This window comes from Mustela nigripes, chromosome X (genome assembly GCF_022355385.1).
Source record: "Mustela nigripes isolate SB6536 chromosome X, MUSNIG.SB6536, whole genome shotgun sequence".
Taxonomy (NCBI): Eukaryota; Metazoa; Chordata; class Mammalia; order Carnivora; family Mustelidae; genus Mustela; species Mustela nigripes.
The window spans coordinates 4645574-4658272 of NC_081575.1; the positions used below are offsets into that span (position 1 = coordinate 4645574).

General features: G+C 40.4%; 1 long non-coding RNA gene across 1 annotated transcript in view; it reads right to left on the reverse strand.

The window, feature by feature from the left end:
• Window positions 1-12699, reverse strand: part of LOC132007305 (uncharacterized) — a 42392-nt gene that overhangs the window by 1189 nt on the left and 28504 nt on the right. The window lies entirely within an intron of this gene.

The window sequence follows — 12699 nt, forward strand, 5'->3', positions numbered from 1 at the left end:
TGCTCTGGTTGACAGGGCCAGCAGAGCCTAGTCCTCCAGCCATTCCTGCCAAGGCAGCAAACATATGAGTGAGGCTGTGGTGGGCCCACCAGACAAGCTGAATACTGCGGAGTGATCTCTCTCAATGACAAGTATCTCCCAGCTGTGCCCTACCCAAATTCCTGAATTATGAAATATGGAAAGATGGCTGTTGCATCAAGCCACTAAATTTTGAGGGTGGTTTATTGCATAGCAATACATGAGAGGGAACCTATCTTAGTTACCATTATACCCATGGGGCTGGGCCATGTTTGGCCTACAGTTGACCTCTAGTACATATTTACTGACCAAAGGAATGAGTGCGAGAGAGAAGGATAGGAGAAAGAGCCAGCAGAGAAAGATAAAGATGACTCACAAGTGACAGTGTTACACACAGAGAGAACTTCCGATAAATGGGTCTATTTCTCTAAACGATGCAGTATCTACTCTGGAAAGCTAAGCAAGTAGACAAAATTTAAATTCTCCCGTCAGGTGGGGAGCAGGGATCAGAACAGAACAACTGAGTCTTTAACCCATGTTTCCTACCATAAAATCCAGCTGTCCACTGGCTTTCCCTTTATCCCAAGATCTCAGATTTTCCCAGCTCTCATGATATGGATCCAGTCCAATTACAGTTAATATGCTTTTCCTTTCCTTTACTATAAGACCTCTGTGCTTTTGTAGAAGTGACTAACTCCAGAAAGACCGCCTAGAAGCAAGAGAATAGTTACCAAAACAAATGCACTTCCAAGTTTGGCTTCAGAATCAGACCCACCTTGCAAAGTATACGCAAAGACTCTGCCTCCCAATGGAGATATATGGACTTTGATTGTAAATGTAACTAGGTTTTACTTCCCTCACCTTTAATTGCCTAGAGTTTAGACTGAAATTCAATCAGTAGACTATTGTTTTCTGCTTCCTGGGAAGCAATTCACAGCTGAAAGGAGAGCTGGGGGAAAATTGGGTGGGGTTGGAAATTTGAATCTTGGCATGACTCTTTCGAATTTTCTTTTCCATTTTACTCACCTCCTTCTGGCTCTGATGGTATCAGTAATTTCCCGAGACACAGAAAATCCAGACTTCCTTAAAGAGTTCAGCTACCTGCCCCAGCAAAATCCAAAATGGGTAGGAGACAGGCTGCTCTGTAGAAACTCCTCTCCTGTGTTTGTGTCCAAGGAAACACATACAAAGGAAACACAGTGGCAAGCCTCTTTCATTTCTGCCTCTCTCTAGTTGGCTAAGAAGCAAAGCCCATGGTGCTTCTGGGCAACCCATGCAAAAGCCAGAATGGACAGGACACTCTTGCAGCCAATGAACAGACAGCAAAGGAAAGAGAAATTCAAGCCACTTCTGATGTATTCAAAGGCATGAGCTAACCAGCATCAACAAAACAGATGATGAGCTGGGCAGAGGGCAGAGTAGGAAGCGGATTTACTTTAATTTTCTCATCAAATCCAAGATTAGTTTCCAAATGGCACAACTGTTAAAAGACCAAACATCATTTTTTCTACCTAGCAGCCCAGAAACCTGGGCTCTAGTCCTGCCCATGCTATTGACTGACTGTGTCATCCCAGACCAGCCCCTTCCTCTGCCTGGGATCAGTTCCATCATCTACAAAATAAAGAGCACAGACATACAGTGTTTAAAGACTCTAAATGACACATGCAGTCAAATATTCATTATCCAGGCACAGATTCTCACGAGTGTGGCTGCTTTGCCTTCAAACTTACCAACAGCACCAGTTCTGATGAGCACCTTTCCTGCTTAATTAAGGTATTGCTGCCACTTCAATGTCTTCTTTACTTTGTATTCAGAAACATCCTTTGAGATCCACACATTTAACTACCTACTATGTGGAAAGGAAGTCTTAGAGAGCAACACTTCTATCATTCTAAGAGAAGCAACAGACTAGGGGCCTCTACCCAGGGCATAAGTACAAAAGCCCAATCACCAAATATTGGAGACCTTGTAAGAAATGCTCACAAAGTGCTGGGACTTCATGTAGGTTATTCTAATCCTTACAACAGCAATAGAGGTACCAGTGCCAGTTGTTGATGAGAGCCAGGCACAGTGCACAACACTTCGAAATCTATGCTCTCCACCAGCAAGCACTGCATGGTACTTTCCGTCAGCCAGGCCATATTGTGTTTCATGCATAATAATTTCTTCAATACAGATTCCATGAGGAAAGAGGAATTATTAACCTTGTGCTACAGATGAGGCAGCCAAGGCATACAAAGGTTAAATAACTTATTTTAAATTTCATTTTCTCAGTATTCCAAGATTCATTGTTTATGCACCACACCCAGTGCTCCATGCAATATGTGCCCTCCTTAATACCCACCACCAGGCTCACCTAACCCTCCACCCCTCTCCCCTTCCAAAACCCTCAGTTTGTTTCTCAGCATCTGAAGACTCTCATGGTTCGTCTCCCCCACCGATTTCCCCCAACTCCCTTCTCCTCTCCATCTCCCCATGTCCTCTATGTTATTCCTTATGCTCCACAGTAAGTGAAACCCTATGATAATTGACTCTCTCTGCTTGACTTATTTCACTCAGCATAATCTCTTCCAGTCCTGTCCATATTGATACAAAAGTGGGGTATTCATCCTTTCTGATGGAGGCATAATATTCCATTGTATATATGGACCATATCTTCTCTATCCATTCATCTGTTAAAGAACATCTTGGTTCTTTACACAGTTTGGCAACTGTGGTCATTGCTGCTATGAACATTGGGGTACAGATGGTCCTTCTTTTTACTACATCTGTATCTTTGGGGTAAATACCCGGTAGTGCAATTGCAGGATCATAGGGGAGCTCTATTTTTAATTTCTTAGTGAATCTCCACACTGTTTTCCAAAGTGGCTGCACCAACTTGCATTCCCACCAACAGTGTAAGAGGGTTCCCCTTTCTCCACATCCTCTCCAACACTTGCTGTTTCTCGTCTTGTTAATTTTGGCCATTCTAGCTGGTGTAAAGTGGTATCTCAATGTGGTTTTGATTTGAATTTCCCTGATGTCTGATGATGATGAACACTTTTTCATGTGTCTGTAGCCATTTGTTGTCTTTTTTAGAGAAGTATCTGTTCATGTCTTCTGCCCATTTTTTGATGTGATTATCTGTTTTTTGGGTGTTAAGTTTGATGAGTTCTTTATAGATCTTGGATATCAGCCCTTTGTATTGTCATTTGTGAATATCTTCTCCCATTCCATGAGTTACCTCTTTGTTTCGTTGACTGTTTCCTTTGCTGTGCAGAAGCATTTTATCTTGATGAAATCTATCTATGAAAAACCCACAATGAATATCATTCTCAATGGGGAAAAACTGACAGCCTTCCCTTTGAGATCAGGAACATGACAATGATGCCCACTTTCACCACTACTGTTCAACATAGTACTAGAAGTCTTAGCAACAGCAATCAGACAACAAAGAGAAATAAAAGGTATCCAAATTGGCAAAGAAGAAGTCAACCTCTCTCTCTTCACAGATGACATGGCACTTTATATGGAAAACCCAAAAGACTCCACCCCCAAACTACTAGAACTCATACAGCAATTCTGTAATGTGGCAGGATACAAAATCAATATACAGAAATCAGTTGCTTTCTTATACATTAACAATGAAAATATGGAAGGGGAAATTAGAGAATCGATTCCATTTACTATAGCACCAAGAACCATAAGATATCCGGGAATAAACCTAACCAAAGAGATAAAGGATCTATACTTGAATAACTACAGAACACTCATGAAAGAAACTGAAGAAGACACAAAAAGATGGAAAAGCATTCCGTGCTCATGGATTGGAAGAATAAACATTGTTAAAATGTCTATACTGCCCAGAGCAATCTATACTTTCAATGCCATCCAGATCAAAATTTCACCATCATTTTTCAAAGAGCTGGAACAAACAATCCTAAAATTTGTATGGAACCAGAAAAGACCCTGAATTGCTAACAAAATGTTGAAAAATAAAAATAAAGCTGGGGGTATCACGTTGCCTGATTTCAAGCTTTACTACAAAGCTGTGATCACCAAGACAAGATAGTACTGTCTGACACATAGACCAGTGGAACAGAGTAGAGAGCCCAGATATGGACCTGCAACTCTATGGTCAAATAATCTTTGACAAAGCAGGAAAAAATATCCAGTGGAAAAAAGACAGTCTCTCCAATAAATGGTGCTGGGAAAATTGGATAGCTATATATAGAAGAATGAAACTTGATCATTCTCTTACACCACACACAAAGATAAACTTGAAATGGATAAAAGACCTCAATGTGAGGCAGGAATCTATCAAAATGCTAGAGGAGAACATAAAGAGTAACGTCTTCAACATCAGTTGCAGCAACTTCAAGACATGTCTCCAAAGGCAAAGGAAACAAAAGTGAAAATGAACTATTGGGACTTCATCAAAGGTTAAGTAACTTGACCAAGGTCATATTAGTTATACATCACAGAATTAGGAATCAAATCCAGAAAGTCCGACCCATACAAGCCTTCAAGGAAGATAATGTCTTTTGCCTACAGGGATGCTTTCAGCTGTGTATTCAGCGACAAATTCACCTCAAAATATCACTGGCTTAACAAAAACACCAGTTTACTTCTCACTTGTGCTACCTGTTCTCTGCAAGACGAGGAGCATCTGTGCTCCCCACAGTCACTGAGCGACCCTGGCTGATGGAGGCTCTGCCAGGAAGGCTACTGCTAGCTGCCAGCAGGGACAGGAGAGATGTGAGACTGCATACTTGCTCTTCTCAGCTCCAGCCGTGAAGCAACACAGGTCATTTTCCCTCACAGTTCATTAGCCAGACTTCATCACACAGCCCCAACTAACTACAAGAGGACTTGGAAGTTAGTCTTTCATGTTCACAGAAGGGCAGAAGCAGATGTTAGTAAACACTAGTGAAATCTACCACCAGGTGCAAGTATCAAACATCCAACTAAAAGTTTAGCTATGTGCCTGATGGAAATCAGCATTTTTTAACAAAGAAGGAGATGCCTGTTAGATAGGTAACTAACAGTGCCTACCATATCCCCTCATCTTCAGATGAAGAACCTGACACTTAGACAGGTTTAGTCATGTACTCAAGGTCACTTAGTAAGAAAGTGTCAGAGCCTGATTCTGAACCCTGGTCTGACTCTAAAGTCTATATTCTTTCACTCCAGCAAACTGCCTCCCAAAATAAGAAAGTGATTATTTGGTGATCATCTGCCACTCAGAATGGCCACTGCCCACAATCAGAAGGAGAGAACTGGAGCTAGAGCTTACTACGGATCAGGGCTCCCTCAGATAGAAGTATGGATGTCAGAACCAGAAGGGGCTCTCAGACCAGAGACTAGACCACCATTTTCCACCTCAGCACTTTTCAGACAGAAAGAAATGTGGGCCATCAAGTGGAGTACTTTGTCCAAAAGTACCTAAATGATGCCTCCAGCTCTACTAGAGGGCTTATGTCATCCAGGGTCCTGGCAGGCAACAGAGAGCACATTAAAAAGATGTAACTAAAGGTTTGGGCAGAGTGAAGGGGACCAACAAGAGACTGTGCAGCAGGCCTGGGCCCAAAGCAAGAAGCTGATACCATCCTTGGGCCTGAAATGAGAAATAGAGTAGGGCCTGGTAAAAGTTGAGTCTGTCCAAAAGGGACAGCCCAACAGAAGGTATGATATAGGTAGAGGGACACGATCCCTGCCATTTGTGACCTGGAAGACAGGGAGATAGAGAAATAAATGCCCAGACAGCCCTTTCTTCCTGACTTTCTGATCCTCTTCCTTCCCGCATTGGCCAAACCCATCAGAAACTGGAGGATGAGGGGACCTGGGTGACTTGGTCCATCGAAGCCAGTTTCCAGGGCCCCAGAGCAAGGAAGGGAGGGTAAAGAGGGGGTCTGAAGTATTAAACCAAGACTAGCCATTACAGTATCTTTCCTTTTTCTTCAATGATTCATTCATTTACTCATTTACCATGCTCAGTGCGAGACATTTTAATTTCCATCAATATTTAAGTTTCATCTTTAAAGTTTGGTAGTGAAAACATGTCACCTATCCAAGTATAATGCTATTTTCATTTAGGAGACCAAGGGCGTATTTTTTTTTTAAGATTTTATTTATTTATTTGACAGAGAGAAATCACAAGTAGGCAGAGAGGCAGGCAGAGAGAGAGGAGGAAGCAGGCTCCCTGTTGAGCAGAAAGCCCGATGTGGGACTTGATCCCAGGACCCTGAGATCATAACCTGAGCCTAAGGCAGCGGCTTAACCCACTGAGCCACCCAGGCGCCCCCCAAGGGTGTATTTTAAGGCCATGTTTAGTTCAGCAGGAGGTAAACAAAACTACATTTTAAAATTCTTCCACAGCTTGACTTCTGGTTAAATATGGCAGGATGACCACAAGTGATACTCATTCATTCTTTCTCCCTCTCAGGAATCCCTATTTAAACAATAATAAAGGACTTAAAATTAAACAAATAAAACAATAAAAGGAAACAAATAAAACAAATAAAAACAATGAGAGAAGAGAGCAAGAGGCAAAGTTTCACCCAGATTGAAGAACAGGAAAGGAGACGTAGTAGATGAGAAGTATCCACAGATTTTTTTAAGGTAAGGTATGTCAATTTAGAACAGTAGACAAAATGATAATCTAAGTGCCTGCAGAAGGAAATGCCAATAAAAAGTGAGCCAATTGCCCCCCAAAGAATCCTAGAGAAGCTTAGAGCTTAGAAATACCAGGTACCACTGGAGTTAGGGTCAGTGGGCTTCCACATTTCCTTCATCCATGCAGCTAGCCAAGTAACTACTCCTTCCATTCCTTTCAACCCCAGGACCCAAGAGATATAGTTTTGAAGACAACAAATCAGACTCAACCAGGGCACTAGGAATATCAGGTAAAGTAGAGGGTGGGTTGAAGCACCTAAAAGAAAATAGAGGGATCAAGTGAATGACAGGAATATAATGGAATGGCAGGAACCTAGCCGGCCTACTTCCAATCCCAAAATACTTGCAGGTAGACTGAAGGTTTCCATGGGTGACGGTCACTAGAGGAAATTCCTCTATACACTGGCATTTGGATGTCCTCCAACAAAAAGTCAACTGCTGCCAATCACTCTGTAGTGAAGCACACCAGTTGACAAGCTCTGCCTTTCCATCCAACACTTCCATTCAGCTTTTGAGGGCTCCACTCTTAAATATTAATCGACTGCCAAGTGTCACAAGACATTTAGGGACAGCCTCTAACATGAGAGAGGCTTCAAAAAATTGGAAAAAGGAACCCAGAGAAAACACAAATGATGCAGAATAGAAGGAAACCTCACATATATTTTACAATATGTAATACACACAAACACACACACATTCTTCAGAGAGATAAGAGCAAAGATATATATCCATAAGTAAGAACAGGCCAGTATGAAAAAGGGAGAGACAGAAAACAAGGAAATTAATGAAAATTGAAAATTCGATCATCAAAATGTGAAAAGGGGGAAGAGGAAGATTAAAATACTTGTCTTCCCAAAAGTAGAACAGAAAGACCAAGAGAAAAAAAGCTAAGAAAAGTAGAGGAACATTCAAGGAGGTCTAATATCCAAGTAACTGGAACTTCAGAATGAAGAAACAGAGGGGAAATGATTAAATAAGAAAATTCCCCAGAAACTAAGGATATACATTTCCACATTGAAAAGACCCAAGAAAGGACCAGCAAAATGAATGCACAAAGCTCCACACCACCTGAAAAATCATCATTAAAATTCTGAATAGTGGGGGTTAAAGGGAAATCCTAAAAGCTTCCAGAGGAAAGGAAGAAAAGTCTCCTACAGATGAATGGGAATCAGATCAGCATCAGACTATTCAATAACACTGAAAATCAGGAGATGATGGAGCAGGCCCTTCAAAATTCCAGGGGTGGGGATGGGGATCAACGTATAGTTGTATGTGTGGCCACACTATCTACTTCTTATACTGAATTGTACAATTTTGCCTTACCCTTCCTCCTCCTTAGTATCAGGCTGGGCCATAAGATTTGTTCTGACCAATGCAAGGGGAACAAAAGTGATGCATGCCACATCTAAGCAGAAGCTTTAAGAGTCATCACTAGTTTCATCAGGCCTCTTTTTTCCTCTGCCATGAGAAATGCTCTTCCCAAAAGGGGTCTTCCTATTCAGCCTGGGTCCCAGAATGAAAAAGGCCTAGCTAGAGCTGTAGCTTATGCCTAAAGGACATAGAACATGAGTAAGAAAGCAAGCTTGCTGTATAAGCCAGGGAGGTTTTAGAATATTTACAACCTACTAAAACAGCTGACTGGTATACTTCCCATACACCTTTACTTAGGAATCCATTAGAGCATGTGCTCCAACAAAATATGTGAGTAAACCAGAAAAGAGGGAGACAATGGACCTCAGAAATCTAGGACTCTAAATCGGGAAACTGATAACAGAAGTCCCAGGATGATATCTAATCAGCAAACCTGGAGAGCAACTATCCCAGACTGGATCAGGATGTGAGAAGACTGTAGGAAGAAAAACAAATTCATAGGTTATCTGATAGTTTTTCGTATTTAGAAAACAACACAGAGAACTGTTTGACAAGTCTGACAAATGTTGTGGAGAAAAATAAGGAATCAATACAAAGAATAGTAGGCAAATAAAAAATCAGGCAATTATTGACCCTGGGGAAATAAAATATTATTTTTAAAATGACATGTACACATAACACATTGGCTTGTCAGTGTATGATATTTACCAACCTATAATGATACAAACACTAAACTTCCATTTTGAAAAAAATATGTGATTTACTTACATGAGGGCAATAGGGAACATGGGAACATGGCCGAGACTATGTGGCAGTCATTAGCAGTGTTCCTAAATACTTTAAGGCATCTCCTACCAGGCCCCTAGTAGGACTGCACTCCATGGCCTCCTTTCATATTAAGTATGGCCACATGATTCGCTTTGATCAGTAAAATATGAGTGAAACTGATCTGTACCATATTGGGCAGAAGCTTTGACAGCCAGGATGCAATCCCCCTATCATCTGCCCATTTGGCAGAGATCACAGAATCAGGTGTTGTGATGGAGCCTCCATCAGCCTGGAGGGCCAACATGAGCCAGAGGCTCCCTACCCACATGGGCTGAACATGTAGCATGAGCAAGAAATAAACATTAGTTGTGTAAAGTCACTGGTAATTAGGAGTGGTCTGTCTGCAGCATAAACTAGCCAAGCCTCATTGATAATAGGCTGTAAGACAGCCAGATCCCATCTACCATCACAGGAAGTCAAGAAACAATACCTAAAATGATGAATCAAGTAATAGCAGTATGACCATATTATATAAAATACAAAGGTAAATACCAAAAGTAATAGCTAAAACCATTAAAAAGTGGTTGTTCCAGAGGAACAGGCTTGAGAGGGAGCAGTACTGACATGATTGTTTTGTTCTTGCTGTTGTTATAAGCCTGATTTTAAAAATATATATATATATATGCATATACATATACATGATTATATTTAAAATAATCATATATATATATGTGTGTGTGTGTGTGTGTGTATGTGTGTATATATATATATATATATGTATATATATGCATTCTAGTGGGGATCCAGTATAAGGAATAAGATACAGGTAGCAGCAAGGCTGTAATATGAATTTCCTTGCCAGTGCTCAGGATTTGCAGTGAGGAAAACACTGTTCTTAATAGAGAAACTCAACTACCATGTGACCCTTCAGACAGGTTCCTTCAGATGAAAGACCGACTCTAAACATTTTGTAGGACTTTCACCTCCAGGATTGTAATTTCCAAAGCACTGATGATAAAACAGATAAATGAAGAGTTGGTTTTGTTTGTGGTGTTTTTTGTTTGTTTGTTTGTTTGTTTTAAGAATTTTTATACTGCGTGCCCCCTCATATACTCTTCTCTGGACAAAATGACAAGACGGAAAAATTCAACACAAAAAAAAGAACAAGAGGCAGTACCGAAGGCTAGGGACCTAATCAATACAGACATTGGTAATATGTCAGATCTAGAGTTCAGAATGACAATTCTCAAGGTTCTAGCCGGGCTCGAAAAAGGCATGGAAGATATTAGAGAAACCCTCTCGAGAGATATAAAAGCCCTTTCTGGAGAAATAAAAGAACTAAAATCTAACCAAGTTGAAATCAAAAAAGCTATTAATGAGGTGCAATCAAAAATGGAGGCTCTCACTGCTAGGATAAATGAGGCAGAAGAAAGAATTAGTGATATAGAAGACCAAATGACAGAGAATAAAGAAGCTGAGCAAAAGAGGGACAAACAGATACTGGACCACGAGGGGAGAATTCAAGAGATAAGTGACACCATAAGACGAAACAACATTAGAATAATTGGGATTCCAGAAGAAGAAGAAAGAGAGAGGGGAGCAGAAGATATACTAGAGAGAATTATTGGGGAGAATTTCCCCAATATGGCAAAGGGAACGAGCATCAAAATTCAGGAGGTTCAGAGAACACCCCTCAAAATCAATAAGAATAGGCCCACACCCCGTCACCTAATAGTAAAATTTACAAGTCTCAGTGACAAAGAGAAAATCCTGAAAGCAGCCCGGGAAAAGAAGTCTGTAACATACAATGGTAAAAATATTAGATTGGCAGCTGACTTATCCACAGAGACCTGGCAGGCCAGAAAGAGCTGGCATGATATTTTCAGAGCACTAAATGAGAAAAACATGCAGCCCAGAATACTATATCCAGCTAGGCTATCATTGAAAATAGAAGGAGAGATTAAAAGCTTTCAGGACAAACAACAACTGAAAGAATTTGCAAACACCAAACCAGCTCTACAGGAAATCTTGAAAGGGGTCCTCTAAGCAAAGAGAGAGCCTACAAGTGGTAGATCAGAAAAGAACAGAGACCATATACAGTAACAGTCACCTTACAGGCAAAACAATGGCACTAAATTCATATCTCTCAATAGTTACCCTGAATGTTAATGGGCTAAATGCCCCTGTCAAAAGACACAGGGTATCAGAATGGATAAAAAAACAAAACCCATCTATATGTTGCCTCCAAGAAACTCATTTTAAACCCGAAGACACCTCCAGATTTAAAGTGAGGGGGTGGAAAAGAATTTACCATGCTAATGGACATCAGAAGAAAGCAGGAGTGGCAATCCTTATATCAGATCAATTAGATTTTAAGCCAAAGACTATAATAAGAGATGAGGAAGGACACTATATCATACTCAAAGGGTCTGTCCAACAAGAAGATTTAACAATTTTAAATATCTATGCCCCCAACGTGGGAGCAGCCAACTATATAAACCAATTAATAACAAAATCAAAGAAACACATCAACAATAATACAATAATAGTAGGGGACTTTAACACTCCCCTCACTGAAATGGACAGATCATCCAAGCAAAAGATCAGCAAGGAAATAGGCCTTAAACGACACACTGGACCAGATGGACATCACAGATATATTCAGAACATTTCATCCCAAAGCAACAGAATACACATTCTTCTCTAGTGCACATGGAACATTCTCCAGAATAGATCACATCCTGGGTCCTAAATCAGGACTCAACCGGTATCAAAAGATTGGGATCCTTCCCTGCATATTTTCAGACCACAATGCTCTAAAGCTAGAACTCAACCACAAAAGGAAGTTTGAAAAGAACCAAAATACATGGAGACTAAACAGTATCCTTCTAAAGAATGAATGGGTCAACCGGGAAATTAAAGAAGAATTGAAAAAAATCATGGAAACAAATGATAATGAAAATACAACGGTTCAAAATCTGTGGGACACAACAAAGGCAGTCCTGAGAGGAAAATATATAGCGCTACAAGCCTTTCTCAAGAAACAAGAAAAGTCTCAGGTACACAACCTAACCCTACACCTAAAGGAGCTGGAGAAAGAACAAGAAAGAAACCCTAAGCCTAGCAGGAGAAGAGAAATCATAAAGATCAGAGCAGAAATCAATGAAATAGAAACCAAAAAAACAATAGAACAAATCAACGAAAGTAGGAGCTGGTTCTTTGAAAGAATTAATAAAATTGATAAACCCCTGGCCCGACTTATCAAAAAGAAAAGAGAAAGGACCCAAATAAATAAAATCATGAATGAAAGAGGAGAGATCACAACTAACACCAAAGAAATACAAACTATTATAAGAACATACTATGAGCAACTCTACACCAATAAATTTGACAATCTGGAAGAAATGGATGCATTCCTAGAAACATATAAACTACCACAACTGAACCAGGAAGAAATAGAAAGCCTGAACAGACCCATAACCAGTAAGGAGATTGAAACAGTCATTAAAAATCTCCAAACAAACAAAAGCCCAGGGCCAGACGGCTTCCCGGGGGAATTCTACCAAACATTTAAAGAAGAACTAATTCCTATTCTCCTAAAACTGTTCCAAAAAATAGAAATGGAAGGAAAACTTCCAAACTCATTTTATGAGGCCAGCATCACCTTGATCCCCAAACCAGACAAGGATCCCACCAAAAAAGAGAGCTATAGACCAATATCCTTGATGAACAAAGATGCGAAAATACTCAACAAAATACTAGCCAATAGGATTCAACAGTACATTAAAAAGATTATTCACCACGACCAAGTGGGATTTATTCCAGGGCTGCAAGATTGGTTCAACATCCGCAAATCAGTCAATGTGATACAACACATCAATAAAAGTA